The sequence below is a fragment of the Lytechinus variegatus genome, chromosome 2, assembly GCF_018143015.1.
Source record: "Lytechinus variegatus isolate NC3 chromosome 2, Lvar_3.0, whole genome shotgun sequence".
NCBI classification, from domain to species: domain Eukaryota; kingdom Metazoa; phylum Echinodermata; class Echinoidea; order Temnopleuroida; family Toxopneustidae; genus Lytechinus; species Lytechinus variegatus.
In genome coordinates, this window is record NC_054741.1 from 7,621,231 (window position 1) to 7,639,215 (window position 17,985).

At 36.4% G+C, this 17,985-nt stretch overlaps 1 protein-coding gene across 2 annotated transcripts in view; it reads left to right on the forward strand.

Annotated features, from left to right (window-relative positions):
* The window catches only part of LOC121407200 (cell adhesion molecule 1-like), a 40,534-nt gene that overhangs the window by 4,874 nt on the left and 17,675 nt on the right, over window positions 1-17,985 (forward strand). Inside the window, exons 1-2 of one of the 2 annotated variants that reach the window (XM_041598158.1) lie at window positions 15,110-15,472; window positions 15,949-16,140. The gene's annotated coding sequence lies outside the window, so the exon portion shown is untranslated. Of the gene's footprint in view, window positions 1-15,109; window positions 15,473-15,948; window positions 16,141-17,985 lie in introns of those variants that run through there. The other variant, XM_041598157.1, reaches the window with a different exon arrangement.

The window sequence follows — 17,985 nt, forward strand, 5'->3', positions numbered from 1 at the left end:
GCCAGTTTTGTGTATTATTTGTTTTCATGATAATTAAGCACAACTTCAAAATGTAGTAACCTTCTATTTTATATTCCATTTTGATGATTTAGTATTATTCTGGGTTATTTTATTGTTTATTTGTTCAAATCATCTCGCTATTTGAGCGAACTTTGCCTTTGATAAACGGTAACAAACTAAAATATAATTACATCATCATCTTAAACTATAATGAATAACCTTGTGTATCATATTTCATCTTGCATGTCTTATCACAGTACACCACTTTACTCATGTGAGAGCGGGCTTTGCATTTTCCATTTGTTAATGACTTCACATTTTATTATGAAGTGCAATGTCGCTCGGATGTTAGAAATGACAATCTACTTGACTGCAATTAGATTATAGATGGAGACGTCGTGTACACGTAACCATGGAGATTTATTTTATGCGTGAGTAGTTGCATGAGCTATTTCGTCGATTAATCGTGGTTTATTATAGTCATCATGGCAGAAGTGATAACTCTGGCTGCTCTGGCACTGTCGTGGAATGACTATATGCCGTATTAAGTTGCTATATGCTTTAATGACTACCATTATGGGTGAGAAAGTATTTTAGGAGACGTAGATGAGGGAGGGGTCTTCTCAAAAGTAACTCGTGAAGTAACTCGTGACTTTTGGACGAATTTTTACTCTTATTTTGCTCCGGCTCAAAAAGTTCCAGTTCATGTTCAACTTCATTTCAATTGTACAAAACATTATACATGTCATCAATGAAGTAATAACGAATCAACAATAATTAGAATGCAGAACTCATTATTACATGACCACCGTTTTGAATGAGTGCAATTCCCATAATTTCTCCAGACATATACAAATACTTTGCACAATAAATATTGATATTTATCTTGTAATTTGATATGGTCCTTTGTTGTTTGTATAAAAAAAAATATAATTCATGTTCATTGTTCAAATCTAATGTCACGTACATCAATGATAAAGTATACAAATAATGAATCACACTATCAGACTATCGGCCTATTACGTGTGAAAGAATCGATCTGGGTTCGAGAGAAAAAGAGAGAGGGGTCGGTAATTTCTTCTTTGAACGAAATAAGAGTACACACTTAAAATGTTGGGCAACATACTATCCAATGTGTTGGGTAATGTATGTTGGTAGAAAAAAAATGTATGTATTCTGGGCAATTATCCAATTTAGCAAATTGATTACCCGATTATTAGTTTTTTATTGGGCAGATTTTACCAATAGTTTCGAAGGACAGTAAGTTGCCCAGGGTTGGTTAAAAGTTGGGCATTTGTTGGCCAAACTATTTTAAAAGTGTAGCATGATTTCTGATAAAGAATTACACTCACTTAATTTTGTAAAGAAAGATGCTCTTAGGGCCTTCATATAGGTTTTCCCGCTCGAGTTTAAAGTTCAACTTTTGAACCTATTGGGAATATTGTGATACATTGTTTATAATGCTCCTGTGTTGCCGTTTGAGGGCATGTATGGTAGCATAATTAAGGATTTCCTTACAGCTTCCTAGGCGGATACCCCTTATGACAATTTAGCTACACTGATATGTTAAGTCCATAAATGTCAAACTTTGTCGGGAATGTGTGAACTCTTCAATTTGTAATCCTCGGAAAGATGGTGGATGATTTTCCTCACACGACCGCCCCCCCCAAAAAAAACCTGTCTTCACTGGTCCTCATTGTATAATTTCTCTATATGCCCCCTTTTCTCTCTCCCTCCCTCCCTCTCCATCTCCCCCATCTCCCATTTATGTGATACGTAGGTCTCAGTAGTTTGCGCCAATTAGGACAGCATTTTGTATTTCAACGAGTAATGATTACCTTTCCATTCATATTCTGTAATTTTGTAATCCATTGTTGACGTTTTCATAGGTTTTCATTGTTAATGTTAACTTGGTTTTAATTTTTCTGGTACAATGGCTTCTAAATCATGCTCAAATCTATTTGAGGTGTTGCCAGACATACAGGAGCGGATATAAAGTGGGTGGGGGCAGGGGTACGTGCCCCCTCCCCGCTTGCCCGTTGATGAGATGTGACTCTGTTTTTGCTGTGAGGATCTGCCCCTCCAAACAGGCAATGAATGCGCATACCTGGGAAGCCTCAGAACTAGACCATGAATGAACAATTTCCTATTTTCTTTTTTATCATTTCCAATTGAGGAACTATTGGTTGGAGGTTATATTATCAAAGCGACAATTGATAAAGTGGAACAATCGAAATTATAGATCAAAAGAGTGTGAATAGCGAGGTATGCTTTAGTTTTTACATGGTGTTCTGGTTTTGTTTGCGTCACCTCAAGTTGCGGATAATTGAATATTATTTGACTTTATAAGGCGGAAAAATAACTGTTGGATGAAACAAATCAAACGAACATGACAAAAGTAATTATTTTTGGAGGTGAAACATCTGGCATTTTTTCTAACCGTACGTAGTACCAGCAAGTCTACGGATTTATGCAATTGAAAGAACTGATATTTTTCCAGATTTGCAATTCATTGTTACCGTATTGGGATACATGAAAAGACATCCGATTTGAGTGACGATTTTTAAATGCTACATAAAAAAAACGAAATACATGCATGAAACGTCAAAAATTGCCCCCCCCCCCCCCCGCTGTATAGGACTGTTTCACAAAGTTATTGGTGAAGTTATGCAATACTTTATGAATGACTGGAACATGTTTCCGGGTATTAAAATAAGTTTCTCGGTCATTCGATTCCCAGCAGCTTAAATTGAAATACTATCTTTAAAGATAATATAAGCGTTTAAATGCAAACTTCGCCATTATTTTGTCTAGAACTTTTAAACATTTTCTGGAACACATTGTGGACTACATTCGTCATCTGCACTAAATCTTTTAACATGGATGACCTGTATTTGGAAGGAGGTTCCTAAATTAAAAACGGAAGACTGACAACATAAATATGTGCCCTATTCCGCTGAATCATGAAATCAAATTGATTATATCTTCTCCTTATTTTAATCGCAGACAAACTGGATACAGTCCAGAATGATCAGGGGAGCTGAATGATTATTTTGCTTTTAGCAAATAAGATGCAAGTATTTCGGTAGCTTAGTTGTTGGAAATTACCATCCATTTCCTGAAATTATCTTCAGATTTAGATTCAAATTTACAACTGCCATAGTTTTACATAATTCAAATTCATATTGACCACCTATTTTCATTTTATAATGGTAGATTTAAAAAAAAAACATTCTCAAGTTATGTCATGAAAAACTGCTTACATTTCAAAGTCAGTACAGTTATCGTCGTTGTCAAGTCGACATGCTTCACAAAGTATGTGAACTAAGAAAGTTATCTAATATTTTTATGTAATGTCAATATATTTGTATCTCTTTTATGGTACACAGCTTGCGATGCAGCTTGTATGGTATAGCAAACAATATTCATCCTCATTTAGTTTGATGAGGAACGCCTGAGCCTACACTTTAAAAACGCTGTATATTAAGTCCGTCACTCTAGCATCAAATTGTTTAAAGTTTGAAACAAGTTATTTATTTTGTTTAACAAGATGTTGAAGAAGTTAAAAAAACTTCTAAAAATTTTTTAAAGAACTTGTTTTGGAGGGACGGGTTTAAATTGCATGATTTTTTTTACTGTGTATAAATAACTTATCACTTGCATGAAAAATAATTTGCCCTTCAAAAAAGTGACTTCTGACGTTAGAAGATGAGTCTATTTTAAATTGACAGCATCCAACAACCCCTCCGTGTATTTACCCCAAAAAATTATATTGTCGACCACCATGCCTATAATAAATTGACATAATAATTATGCGGAAATAGATATTCAAAATGGGTTTCCCTCTACGCTTGGCCATGTTGGCAGGGCACTTCGATGGCGTTGCCAGAGCTGGAATAGGGGGCACTTTGGTGACATTTAACCGCTGATTAAGACGTTTATCTATTCTTAGTATGATTTAACGGAGATTGACGGCAACCGGGATACCCGTTTCCGATCTTTTACGAAGTATAGTTAGTGATTTCATGCTGTTATATTACAGAAGGGGCGGGGTGAACGGGCAGGAGGCCGTGTCGAGCCAGTCAAAAATGTTCCCATTCCAACAGGGGCAAAATTATGAAGATCGAATTTGTCAATCCTGGCTGAAGTGGATATTTTGAAATTGAGGTTGAATAATGAAAGTGATTATGCCATATTTTCCGAACTAGCTGTGGACCATTAGTATGAGACTAGTATATCAAAGAGCTCCTTTCAGCATTTTTCTTTTTAACTCATTCAGGAGCTTCGATCTCTTGCATGCAATGATCAAGTGTGTTTGGTCATCCTCCCAGGATGAGCTGGAAACACCACATGTATATCTGCGATTACAGAATCACCCACTTTTGCCCCCCCCCCCCCTTAAAGAGCAGAGCCACTGTCATGGAGTCCAGTATTATGTGAAGAAGAAAAAATGCTTGTCAAAAGTTTGTAATTCTAGCGATCAAAGTATGTTTTCTTAAGATCAACGTGTCAGTTGTTAATTCATAACTGTATATATAATATCTATATTTACTCAACAATGTCTTTACTTATGAGACAATATTGTCAATAACGTCGAGCAGATTAAGTTGAATCTCGAAGTCTAATGTATTGTTTGCTCAATCAATATGAATTACAAAGAAAAAGTTTTTTCTCAGTATAGACATGGAAAAAGCATGGTTTGGTAAACTAGGCACCAGTGGTCATTATGGTATAATATGCAGTGATTATTCCGATTCATGCTTTAAGCTCATATTATTCTACTTGTATATCATGCCAATTGGAAACGACTCCAGACCGACAAAATTATTCATTATTTTCAATGCCACCGATCGGTTCATAGCGGGGTTGCTGGATTTTTTTAGATGTTATAATAATGTATATAATTAAGATTCGTTTACAAAAATATCACACAGCCGACAACGGCCATGTTGACATATCCCTGTTTAGGTTTTTTTTTATTATTTTGTCTTTAGTCTGAAGTTGGATTGTTGTTGGACTGAGCGTCATAGAGTCGGTCTGCTGTCAGATTTATGTCTAATGCCAACGTCACACTGGCCCAACCGACCCCAGACCGACTAAAGCTATTACGTCATTCACCAAAGGCAAACCCTCAGTCGGTTCGGAATCGGTATCGTTTGTGTGACTGCATATGTATATGTTGGCATGTCAGTATGCATGAGACTGACATCGGTTAACAGTTAATGGCGTATATTTTGTGCAAAGACTTATCTGTTGGCGTCGGTCACGGTTGACTCGATAATTATGTTAGGTTCTCGGTCCTGTATCTCTGTTGAATCCGTTTTGTATCATCATGTTATTATTGATTATTTCGCCAATGAAAATTATACCAAATTGGTACAATATAATGCAGCACATAATACACATAACAGAGTATAGATTGACTGCCAGTGTCAAATAAAGTTAACTGAATTATTGTAGTCAATAAAGACCTTTTTGTCACAATTAAGTTTAAATGTGCCCTTCTGATTCGTGATCAGGTTGCGTTTAATTATAACCGTTATAGTACAACGAGCCCCTGCTGTTGGTTTGCCTGTCCGGTTTTTCTCTTTCCGATATTTTTCTGTCCGATGTTTGCCTTCTGGCATGTCTGGTGTTTGTTCGATTTTTGTCCATCCGACATTATCCGATAATAGTCTGACCGATTTTGTTTGCCGATATGTGTGTATCCGATGTCCGATGCTTTGTGTTGATATGATTTTGGTGTATTGTCAGCATGGTATGTATCTGGTCTCAGTCTGTCGTCAATGTCTGGTGTATCAGTCAATTTTCTAGTAGACTTATGTCTGAACTATTATACATGGGGCCCTCTACAGAGAGATTCGCGTTTAAAGTCAACAAGAAATCTAGCATAAGTCATTTATTCATGTTAATGTTTAACATTCGTTGAAAAAAAGTGTTTGATTTGATTTCTTCTAGTTGCGTTCGATTACAACTCTCTCTCTCTCTCTCTCTGCACAGAGTCTCAGATGTAATGACACTGATCCTTCTGCATGTCTCAAATACTGTTACCATAAGTCTGTTTCATTCTGTTAGCGATTTGTCTGGTGCGGACCCGGTTTGTTTAGTGTGCTGTGAGTTTAGTGTCATTGGTTGACAAGAGTCCGGGGTGTCGGGGAGCATGTCATCAACATTCGTCATCCGACTAGTTTTCAAATCTGACATCTTTCCTAGATTGTGACTGGCTGAAGATCATAGAAGCTCGACTGTTACTATGGTAACTCTCGGATAAAATAAATTTTGTTGCATAAAACATCCGACAAGCGCTTTCGTGAAACGCTTCCCCTGTTTGAATCAGAGGGCTAAGGATCGAAGGGAAGTGGGAAAAAAGAAAGATCAAAGCTTTACCCGACTGCTCTTTTGTCGACCTGGGCGAATGATCAAATTGAATTATGACGGAAGTGCAGTATTTTCCTCATGTTTCAACATTATCTCGAAGAAAAGAACTTGAAGCGGATCATCCGGACCAAAACAGTCGGCAAACATTGCCGCATAACAATTCTTAAAGATCAAAACTGAAACAGTTTTTTCATCTCGTCTGCAGAAGAGTCCACAGTTCATTACGATACCTTAATGCCCACTGGATTTTTGCACTATGCAACAATTTTTATTAAAACGGTTTTTTTTCTCTCCTGAGTTTCTTTACAGTGGGAAAGGCATTATGGTATTTTCTCGTTATGCCGCGCAAACTCTGCATTCTATTTTGAACATGTGGGAACCCCTAACCAAAGACCCTAACATGAATAAACAGTGCACTATTGACGTAGGATAGCATTAGCAAACGGAGAGTGTGATCCGCACTTCACCTTAAATGTTTGTATTTCCCATTGCCACCCTTTTACCAATTGTCTGACTCTGTTCTACACAAAGAGGGCAAAGAAATCTGTATTGTATTCGTTCTTGTTCATGAACGAGGTGCGTGGCGATGGTGTCGTTCTCCACACATTTTCGACAGTACATGGGACCGTACTATAATGTTCATTTGTATTCGGTGTCAAATAAATGTTGTCGTACAAGTTTGATAGGCGCTATACTGTTTGATTGATAAGTTCAAGAATGTATTGAAGCCTAAGGAATGTTTTCTCCCCGATATCGGATGATGAATTATTTTATTGCCTTGTGTTGTCTGGGGTGATCGAGGAGAAAATATAACATTCTTCAGGCCGAGTAATTCCTCCTTTTAGCAACCTTAAGTTTTCTGATAAATGAATACATATATTTCTTGCTCAATCTGCCAATTTCTAACCTTTAAAAAACACAGATCTATTCCCTGTAATCATGGTAAAGATATATTGCCGTGTTCTGATAATTCACTATAAGTAAATAATTACCGTTGTTGATGGTAATGGGACAAACTATTACTTCCAAGGTCATCTGGATATACATATAGCTATCTTTGCTAAGGGAAATAATATAATATGTAATTTATATCATATTAGGAAGTGACGAAACGTCACATCACGGTTATCACGGCCATCACCTGAAAAGTTTATGCTATTTGAATAGGGCCTACTTATATATTATCTCGGTTTGGAGGTAAATTGCAACATCTCTCATTTTGAGGGATCAGCGAAAAAAAAAAATAACGACCCAAACTTTCATCATGTGACCATGATGACGTAACGAACTTTTGACCAATCGTACAGCAATACCAATACGGTGTGGAACAAGATGCTCTCTGTGCATTTTAAGCCACTGCTCACATGCTCACGCTATCACGTCTATCTCAGCTCCAAGACCAGAAAAAGTGTTGGCCTATTGTTGCACCTGTAACAGGTGCTTCAAAACCGGAAAGGGGCGTTGTCGCGCCTGTAAAAGACGTTCCAAGAGCCAGTAAACTAGGAAATTCTTGCACTTGTAAAGATGGTAAATTTTGCTTCAAGAACCACTTAGTTAAGATTTTGATATTTTTTTCATCTTCGTCTTCCATTCCTCTTTGCCTGATGTAATAACTGATACACATACTCCTCACGATTATTAATGTAATGACACTCGTCTATGAATTCTTCATGGATTAGGCACGATAAATATCCCTTTTTACTCTAGATTTGTGAATAACAGTTAATCCGAATTAGCCAAATCCCAAATCCGATGTCGATAATCTTTCTGTTAATCCTATTTGATCACACTTTCGAAAAGGGTTGCGATTGACGCTGTCTGGGTGAATCCTTATGACTATCTTGGATGTCTGTTTGTTGTAATGTTTGAAGGTGATATACCTAACACCCAATCTAATAAAAAATTATAAAGGTCGAGTAAAAGTTTACCCAATATGGACAGATTTGTGTTTGGTGGGTAAAATATATGTCGAAAAATGAGGTAAAATGGAGCGTTGTGGCCCTGTGGATTAGTCTTCGGACTTTGAAACAGAGGGTCGTGGGTTCGAATCACAGCCATGGCGTAATTTCCTTCAGTAATAAACTGATCCACAATGTGCTGCACTCAACCCAGGTGAGGTAAATGGGTATCCGGTAGGAAGTAATTCCTTAAAAAGCTGTGTGCGCTATATGAACGCCTAGCTTAGCCGGGTAATATAGGAGCGCCTTGAGCACCTAACAAGGTGGATATGTGCGCAATATTAATACCCTATATTATTATTATTAAAATTCTTGCTTTATGCATGTTATGTGTCTGTTTTTAATTCAACGTATTTTAGATTAAAATAGTATGTTTTTTTTATTTTACCCAACAAACAAGGCCTTTTAAACCCAAAGTTTGATTATCATGTTTATAGAGTGCATCAAGTGAAAGCATTCTTACGTAAGTGCAGTTAAGATTTCAAACTGCATTTTACTTAGATTCAAAGTTCAAAGATGATTAATAATACCTTCATATAAGTCATGTCATATCTTCAAGTAACGTTTAGGCCTTCCAGTCCTTTAAAACTAATTTATGACTAACTACACAATGAATGGTACCTTTTCGCACCAGTTAAGAATCAAACCGATATTTGTTTCACACTGATTAGTGTTGCTTAAATGTTTAAATCTGGTGTTAGCCTATATGTGGTGCTGTTTCAACACCTCTGGTGTGTTCCTACATTATATATATAGCGAGCTGGTCTTAAATTAACACCGGTGTTTTCGCAGTGTTATAGCAACTTATTAGTGATTAATAAATCTGCGTCAGGTATGGCTTTATTTCTTAAATATGATAGTTATGAAAAAAATACTTGTGGAAAAATGTTAATAATTTTTGACACCGGTGTTTTTGCAGTGAAATGTTGTGCGATTGTTCTCTATCCATATGCAAACCTCATTTTATTTTTTAAGAAGTTGTTAGCTGCATAACGCTAAAATTTTCATTAACAAAGTCGTGTTTTTTTTTATTAAATCTTCCCAACCTCTAAATAGCAATTTTATATAGAAAAGTCATTTTTTCATGACTCCTCTTTATCTGAAAAAAATCTTTTTTAATTGTTTAGCGAACTCATTTTAGCAATCGTTATAAGTCGAACGAATCTGTCAAATCGAATCCTGACGAATCTACTCGAAAATTCTCTCTCCATTATTGTAAAAAAAAGGTTTATACAAAACAAGAGATTATATTACACAGAGCATGTCATTTTGTCATGTTTGTCCTATAGCCAACTGTCAGTTTTTCAATAATCTTGATAAAATGACAAACTTTGATCCTGTTTCAAGATTCTCGTATTATGAGGTTTTTTGAAAACATTTTCATCAATCATCCCTATTAGTGGAGGTGCCGTGGCCGAGTGGTCTTAGGCGCATGGCTATACATGGAAAGTCCGGGGTTCGACCCCTGGCCTTGGCTCCTATACCGGTGAGCAAGTTATTTAATCTACGATGCTCTTTTACCTTGCTTTCAAGTAAATGGAAATGATGTGCACTTATTTAAAAAAAAATTGGTATGAAACATATATTATACTTTCTTTTCGTGCTTATTGGGATTTGTGAGATATGTATACTATTTTACATTTGACATTTACAAGAAAGCGGAAATGGTAATCGGTAGAAATGTGATACGTATTTTTTTATCTTCCACTCACCAAACCAATGTTCATACTTTAAACTGATCCTTAAAGCAATCTGTAATTACTACTTCCTTTGCTCTCGAAATAATGGTATTAGCGGTTGATTGCGCCCTGGAAAATCTTTACCGCGATGAGTCCCGTATTAGACGAGCATGACTCGCAACTTCATTTGTTCTTTGGTTTTAGATACATGTTTTCTCGTCCTGTTTTCTTTTTTTTCTAGACTCTTCTTTCTCTTCAATCATCATCAAGTCCATCCCTTTTCCCATTTTTGTTCTCCTCCTTCTTTTTCGTCGTCGTCGTCGTCGTGTTCTTCTTCTATTTCTTAAACAGCAAAATGTTGAGAGGGATGTATTAATTTTCCAAAAGATGACCGCGGTACCGATCGGATTAAAAGAGGGGATTTTTTTCTGAAATATGTGCTAGCATGCTTAATCCTTATTGGATACAAGTAAGTACCAAGTCATGCTAGAAAACACGTGACTACGACTAAGCTGATGTTGACAAGAATTAGGTCAGTGTAAACCAAATTTAACAAATACATACTCACATGGGCGGAAAGTGGTCATTTTAAGTGATGTCATAGATTTTATCAACAATTTTGTTTTATTTCTCTCCATTTTTTCGAGGCAATTTTGGGGGAAAGATTATCTGTGATTCGAAATTTCGAAGAATCGAATGTTCTTGACTTTGTCTTTTGTAATTGATTTCATCGCATTTAAAATTCGATGTAAGTTTAATAATTGCGCCCTCTATATGTCAAGCTCTGTAATGATGGTAATTTTGATCATTCTAATATTCCAATCTTACATGAATCGTAACCGTTATAAAATTTGCATTGACTGATTCTTTATGAAAAATTGAAGTTTGAAATCAATCAATTTAAGCGCCCCCTCTGGGTTATAGCATCTTATTCTTTTTTTCAAATAAAACAATTTGAACATCTATCTAGTGATATAGTGATTGCAGAAGCCATGTCGTAAATATCATGATATACTGATTGTTTAACTCAATTCCATAATTGATTTCTTTCAGTCACTTTTTAAAAGTTAGTTACCGATGTATATCAGATTTCAAATCGTATACCTTTCTGCAAGAACATTAAATTATATTCAATCTTTTCTTTATTTCATTTCCTGTTCAAACAAATACAGAGTAATATAAATCAGAAACGAATGATCATATCGACATTTTAAAAGAAACTCAGTATGAAAATAGGGCTTGTAGATATGAAATGTTTGGAAATGGAAATAGGGTATGATGATATACTGTTCTATAATCTTGAGATGAATTAACATTCGTAAAAAATTTACCCAAAATAGGTTTCGATGGACTTTTTTCAATCAATCTTCTCTAACGTCTAAAACTCATCACAATTCTTGTTCAAAATCTGTAACCATATACTGTCATCCTCGACCCTGGGCGTAATTGATTGCTATTCCGACCGTTTGAAAATGCTCTCTCCCTTGATTCCTTTTCATTGTCAGTCTTTCTTTACTTTGGTCAAAATCCTCAAAGCAATATAGAACTGATGTATCACGATACAGCCTTTCTCCATCTTCGTAGAGGGTGTTAGATGGCCGCATTTTTTGTCTTGTGCCACGAACGATGTTAATAAATTATTTCAACGTCTATGTAAACCAAAAATATGTACGATTCAAGGGTGTGAAAAATACATCATCGTGTTTGAACATAGCAAACAATGTTTCACTCCCTCCCACCCCCCCCCCCCCCAAAAAAAATAGACTTACAAATGTAATGCGTTGTATGTAATAACCATGATAACGCAAATAGGTGTTAAACTAACACTAATCATTTAACATTGGTGTAAAATGCATGGTACGGTCGTGTTAACAAAAGTGGTGTGTTTTTAACCACACTGTTTCTCAGAGGGTATATATCGATGGATGGCAGTATGTGACGGGGCCATCTTCGGTTTAAACTTGACAGGACAAAGTAGACATCCTTTTCTTCCCCGCGAATGTGTCTCGTTCAAGAACATGGTCCGGATTTACCACTCAAAGATTATGTTTAGGCCTTGGTTGTGGTACAATTATGACGTCATTGGATGCAATCTCGACTCGAGGCTCAGTAATGACAATGGATTTGAAGAAGCAAATAACTCTATATCTATCGACAGCTTAGTGTCACGGATATTTTATGATAATGATGGAAAATCAAATTCTTGTTATTTTTAGGGCAGTGGGTTTCAAATTCTCATGACATGATTCTTGACTGAATTAAATCATGAAACCGATACGATTGTACATTTTTCCCCCACAAACTCGGTTAAACTGCTGTGATATATTTACATATTGTTTAGATAACAAATCTGGAAATATGGAGACTAACTATTATGAAAGAAATTTCACAGCTCATTACCGCCAATTAAATAGGAGTTCATCTCAAAATCACGAGTCTGTTCCGTTGCAACCAGACTGGCATCATATTTAGCAGTGTTGACAGGGTTGCCTCCATCCAGGTGTGAAAATTGTTTCAATAAATTTTTTTTTTGAACGGATCCATCAAAATAATAACTGACTAGCTACGGATTTTTTCTTTTTTGTTTTTATTTTGTGATATCACATACGGGTAACTCCGCCTTGTCATGATAGGTCTTGTTTATACAACTCCGTTATCCTTTGATGAATTTCACTCAGCTTTCATCTGTATATTTCTCCTATTTTTTTCTTTCTTTAATTGATATTAACTTGGCTGACTCCAGGGTAGACATCCCCTTTAATAAAGGCGGAAGTCTCATTTTAATGCACTGTCGTGTAGACGCGCACCTTACGGGTGTCTTTGAAAGATATCTTCAAGAGGCACTTCGCCGTTGATTACGCAAATCACTCATTAGCGCAATACGTGTATCTCTCTTCGGTTATACACGGAACGGAACCGGTGTCGATTAGGGGTCCTCTTGGATAAGGAAATTGATGACATTGATCGGCTGGGTCGAGTGGCGTTTTTCTAAAGATAGGTATTAAGAGGTATAGTCTAGTTATTTTAAAGTAAAACAAAAGAAAGAAAATCGTTCGTCGTCCTCTTTTGCGCCCCCTTTGACATAAAATCCCGCTCGTGAACTATATCACGATATCGCGAATACGATCTACGATAGTTAAGGTTTGTGACGTTCTTGAGTTGGTAATCTAAAAAACCCGCATGCGTCATGGAGATAGGGGGCCAGAAAACTTTCTCAAAATCAGCAATATTTATCATTCCCATCTTCAACCCTTTTTTCTTCAATGAAATCAAAACAATTTGATTTATTATATTTTCCCCACATGTCATATTTACCAAATTGTTTGTATGCTTATAAGAAGGTTGGTATGTAAGTCGGTATATCTTCAAAAGAAGAAGTAAAAACACCTTTTCACCGCCAACAATGAAATTATATTTCTAGGTCAGTCCGTGTTCTTGTATTGACCTGTGCCTACGTCAACGATACTACAAATTGGAAATCCTCAAAGCCACTGTAAAGGTGGGGTTTAAATGCGATAAAACAGGACTTTAAGCTGAAAATACGTTCACCATCTGTGTAATCTGCATCTACCATCTTCAATTAAATTCTTACAATATGATGATTTCGTAGTTACGATAATGGCTTATCGCTCGTTCCGACATGCTTGTAGGCTATTCGACATGTCCCTTTCTCTCTCTCTCTCTCTCTCTTGCATACAGCTCATCGCCGTCAAAATTGGATTATAACGACCAGAATGGTAGTAAAAATATGACTGTTTATAGTAGCTATTATCCGCGGATGTTAATCTGTTTAGGCTAGCTGGGAAGGGCATTTTGGAAATGGCCAAGAAAAGTACACTGTCCCGAAAAGGAACTTGGTCGCCCGCGAGCTGTTTGTAGATATTATAGGCCTTTTAGTAGAAGCTTATGTAGGTATACAAGTATTACAATGGCAAGATCATGGAGCTAAAATTTTTAGATTGAAAACTAGTTAGTTCACTTTAATGCGAAATATAAAGACATTCCTATCTCTAAACATGTCTGTCATAAAACTAAAGAAAGAGTTTCAAGAAAAGAGAGCTCCTCTGGAAAAACTAAAATTGAGTTTAGGGAATAGGTCAAGTTTGGGTTAGAACATTTCATAAGGTTATCATGGTTATAAGCTTGTTTTTGCAAGATCACTGGCGATTATGGCTATATTGATGTTTCGAATTAATTCTGTTATAAAGACTAGGGAAGATTACTGCAATGTTTATCCGTGAGCAAGAAAATAGTGACAACACAACTATTTCCACCAAGCATTTATAGACCCTTGTCCCTTGATGTGTGTAATTTATATTTTTAAAATTTGTTAGTGTGCAATAATGTTCTCTTTATTTGTTTTTTAAAGATGTGTTCTATCACATTATTTTTTTTTCCTGTGCTGACAAACCTTCAGCATCATTATGAGGAAGAAACATTCCCCGTGTACGAAAATCTCTAAATTCGGTTCGCTTTTGTTACTCATTAACTTCCAACCAATCAGAATTAAGTATTTGATTAATTGCTTATAAAAAAACTGTGATTGGTGGGAAATCCGTTTCCCTTGACAACGATCACGGTTGTGACACTGACACCACAAAAGAAGAATGGTGATTGGTCAAAAGCTTTAGGCCCATTCACACTATCAAACCCTTGCCTTGGCTAAGCTTACGTGCCATCGCAATTAAGCATGGCAAGAGTTTATATCTCTCAAGTATGACGATTGCCGAAAGCGGCCGTGGATCCTCGAAAGAAAAGATCATGGCGTATACCCCATTGTGATTTCATATGTAGAATATCGTTGTTTGCTAGATTATTATGTACATATTTCAAAATATAGCGGATTATCAGTGAAAAATTCCTGCTAATTTTTTTGGCGGTATTCAAGAGCGGAAACATTAATGACTTTCGTGAGAATTGCCATCGCAATTGAATCAAGAAATCATTCATGTCAGTGGCTGGTTCCTTTCAACATGATTAGTCGAGAATATGACTGTGATTGTAACTAATAATTGCTCAGGCTTACAATTCTTCAATCTTGTTAATACAATGTAGTCAAAGTTATGCAGGTTATGATAGACATGAAAGCTATAATGCTTATTCAAGCAGAACGAGAAAAGAATTGACGTGGTCGGTGGTTTTCGAAAAAAAAACGCAGGTGGGATATTGTAGCATAATGCCGGGCGCCAAGACAATACAAAACAAATACACAGGAGAGCCGATTGAAAAGCTGGCAAAAGTCCAATAAAAAGAGTGTGAAATTTACTAGACAGACAGACGTTAAATAAAAAAGATTGGTTCAGTTGGTATATTATTTGTTTTCATCCACATGGAAAAGGAGCTGGGAAACAGAGTGTTATGGCTATTGTATATGTATCAATCTATCCATGCTCGCCGAGGATTTCACGGTGTCTCTTTCAAATACTAGCGTAACGACATTGGACATCAACAGATAAGGTACAATTTCTAAGAAGTTTTATATAGAAATAAAATCATCTGTTAGTATTTGTCTTTCTGGAATATATGATACTATTTTTTGTGGGAGGTTTTCATTATGCGGATAAAGAGGCATGGTTGATATCTGTTCTTCATTGTGAAGTCACTAGCATACTTCGGTCTACAAAAAATTGTTCAACGTTTTTTCCATCTCTTGAATGATGTCCACTTACATTGCCCCCTTCCGGCATTTCCTCTGTCCTTCAAATGACAAAGACAGAGGATTAGAAAAGCGATTGAGATTTGGGGCTAAGAATAGGATTTTGATGGCGTGTATCCAAGGCATGTGTTTGTATTTCTGATTGTGTCTCTCTTTACCTGAGAGAAACTTCGAGTATATTACGTCTAATTAGTTAATAGTGTCTTCATTGTGAAATTCAGGAAGCATTATTTTTCTTTATCGCCCAAAGGATTCGATTTGCCTTTCAATATTTCAGATCGCATCGTGAGGGAGTAGCCGAGATGGAAGGTGTAGTTCAGGACACATCGGATACCAGTCACTAGATCAAACATTCCATAACGATTCTTCCAGGCGAGTGCTTGCCATCATCCGAGAAAAAAAAATACGGCTACACACCCCTGGTTGGCTGGCGTCATCCGCCCGTGGCGGTGTCACCAAGACTTTGAAGGTATGAAACAATCTGATTTTATTTCAGTGTCATTTGAATTATTGGACTTTTAACTTGTGTGTATTACCACCCCGACACACACACAACACACACACACGCTCATACACTCACATGCTCACCGGCATGCTCACTGACACGCCCAATTACTTTTTGTAGCATGATCCAATCAACGGCAATAAGTTGTGGAATTTTCCAAAAGAAGGACTGCATGGATTTTATCCTACCGGCATTTATTGTGGCGCCACGTGTTGCCGTAGAGCATGCGGTTTGTTACGTATAGGAGGGTGGGTGTGTAAAGTGGAAATGCGCGCTCGTTTGTGTGTGCATTAAATACAAAATGTATATGGCATATATATATAGTAACTTCACATTGCATACGAGTGAAATTGATTATCGACGAAAAAACAAGTAAGTTATGAATAATAATGTTTCACCTCTAAAATATACTGCAACTATTACATGACATACATGGCGTCACAAGAAACTTACCTTCAATTCCAAATCAAGCAAAAGTCCATTTTGATTAAACCCACATGAAAAGGTGTTACAAGAAAGTTGAGTTAGATTTCAACGCCAATCAACTACAATTGTGTTTCATGCGTGTTTAATCAAATGACTTTGATATGATTTGGGGACTTTTGATTGATTTGGAAATGAAGGTAAGTTTCTTGTAACGCTATGTCATGTCTACCATAATGCAACATACACATACATGGACATCAACAATTTTGGCCTTGACGATCACGGGAGCCTGGGAGATACGAACTGATTTTTTTCTTCATTGTTTACATAAAAGCTTCGGTCATAAGGCCCAAAGTATGCATTGCATTGCACTATTATTTACATTCAGTCGCCAAAATCAATACTCTCAAAATCATATACATGTATATACAAATCTCGTTATACAAGACCGAGTAAATGGGTTCCCATTTTCGCAGAGTCAGTGCTTCCGTTTTTGTTCGATTGTTGTAGTAGTGTATATAGAGGCAAACGGTTAAGCCGAGGGTTGAAAAAGGAATTCCCCCATCCAAAATTCCTTTAAAAAGGAGGGAATATGTTATAGCAAGTTATTGATAACTATCATCGGTTAACTTAAGATAAACAGCTAAGTATATTAGACTTGGCATGCTTTGCCGTCGGAATATGATCTCCCTGAACTTTGAAGAAGGTATCCCAAATAACAAGTTAAAAGTAATCATACTTGGTGACCATGGTAAAAGCGTTGTGTAATCCTGTTTTTATTTGACACCACTTGTTTTACTATTGCAGAGTTAAATGGGTAAATGTGTTTTCATACAAATGGGTATATGTTGATAAATACCATAAGGCTACATCGTGATTGGAATGTTGCATTGTGGGTAAGGAAGCGGGAACTGCTTGAGTAGTCCTGGACTGTTAAAGGTCAAGTCCACCACAGAAAAACATCGATTTGAATAAACAGAGAAAAATCAATCTAGCATAACGCTAAAATTTCATCAAAATCGGATATAAAATAAGAACGTTATAACATTTTAAAGTTTCGCCTATTTACTAAAAAAAGTGATATGCACAACCCAGTGACATGCAAATGAGACAGTCGATGATGTCCCTCACTCACTATTTCTTTTTTTTATGAATTATAAATATTTCATTTTCTACAAATTTGACAATGTGGACCAACTTGACTGAACCATATAGTATGAAACAAGGCTACTTCCATATGTTCAAGAAGGAATTATTGTTGTTTCACTTGTCAATGAGGAGTAAATAAGAATATTTCATACAATAAAATACAAAAAATAGAAAGTGGATGATGTCATCAGTCTCCTCATTTGCACATCGACCGGGATGTGCGTAGAACTGTTT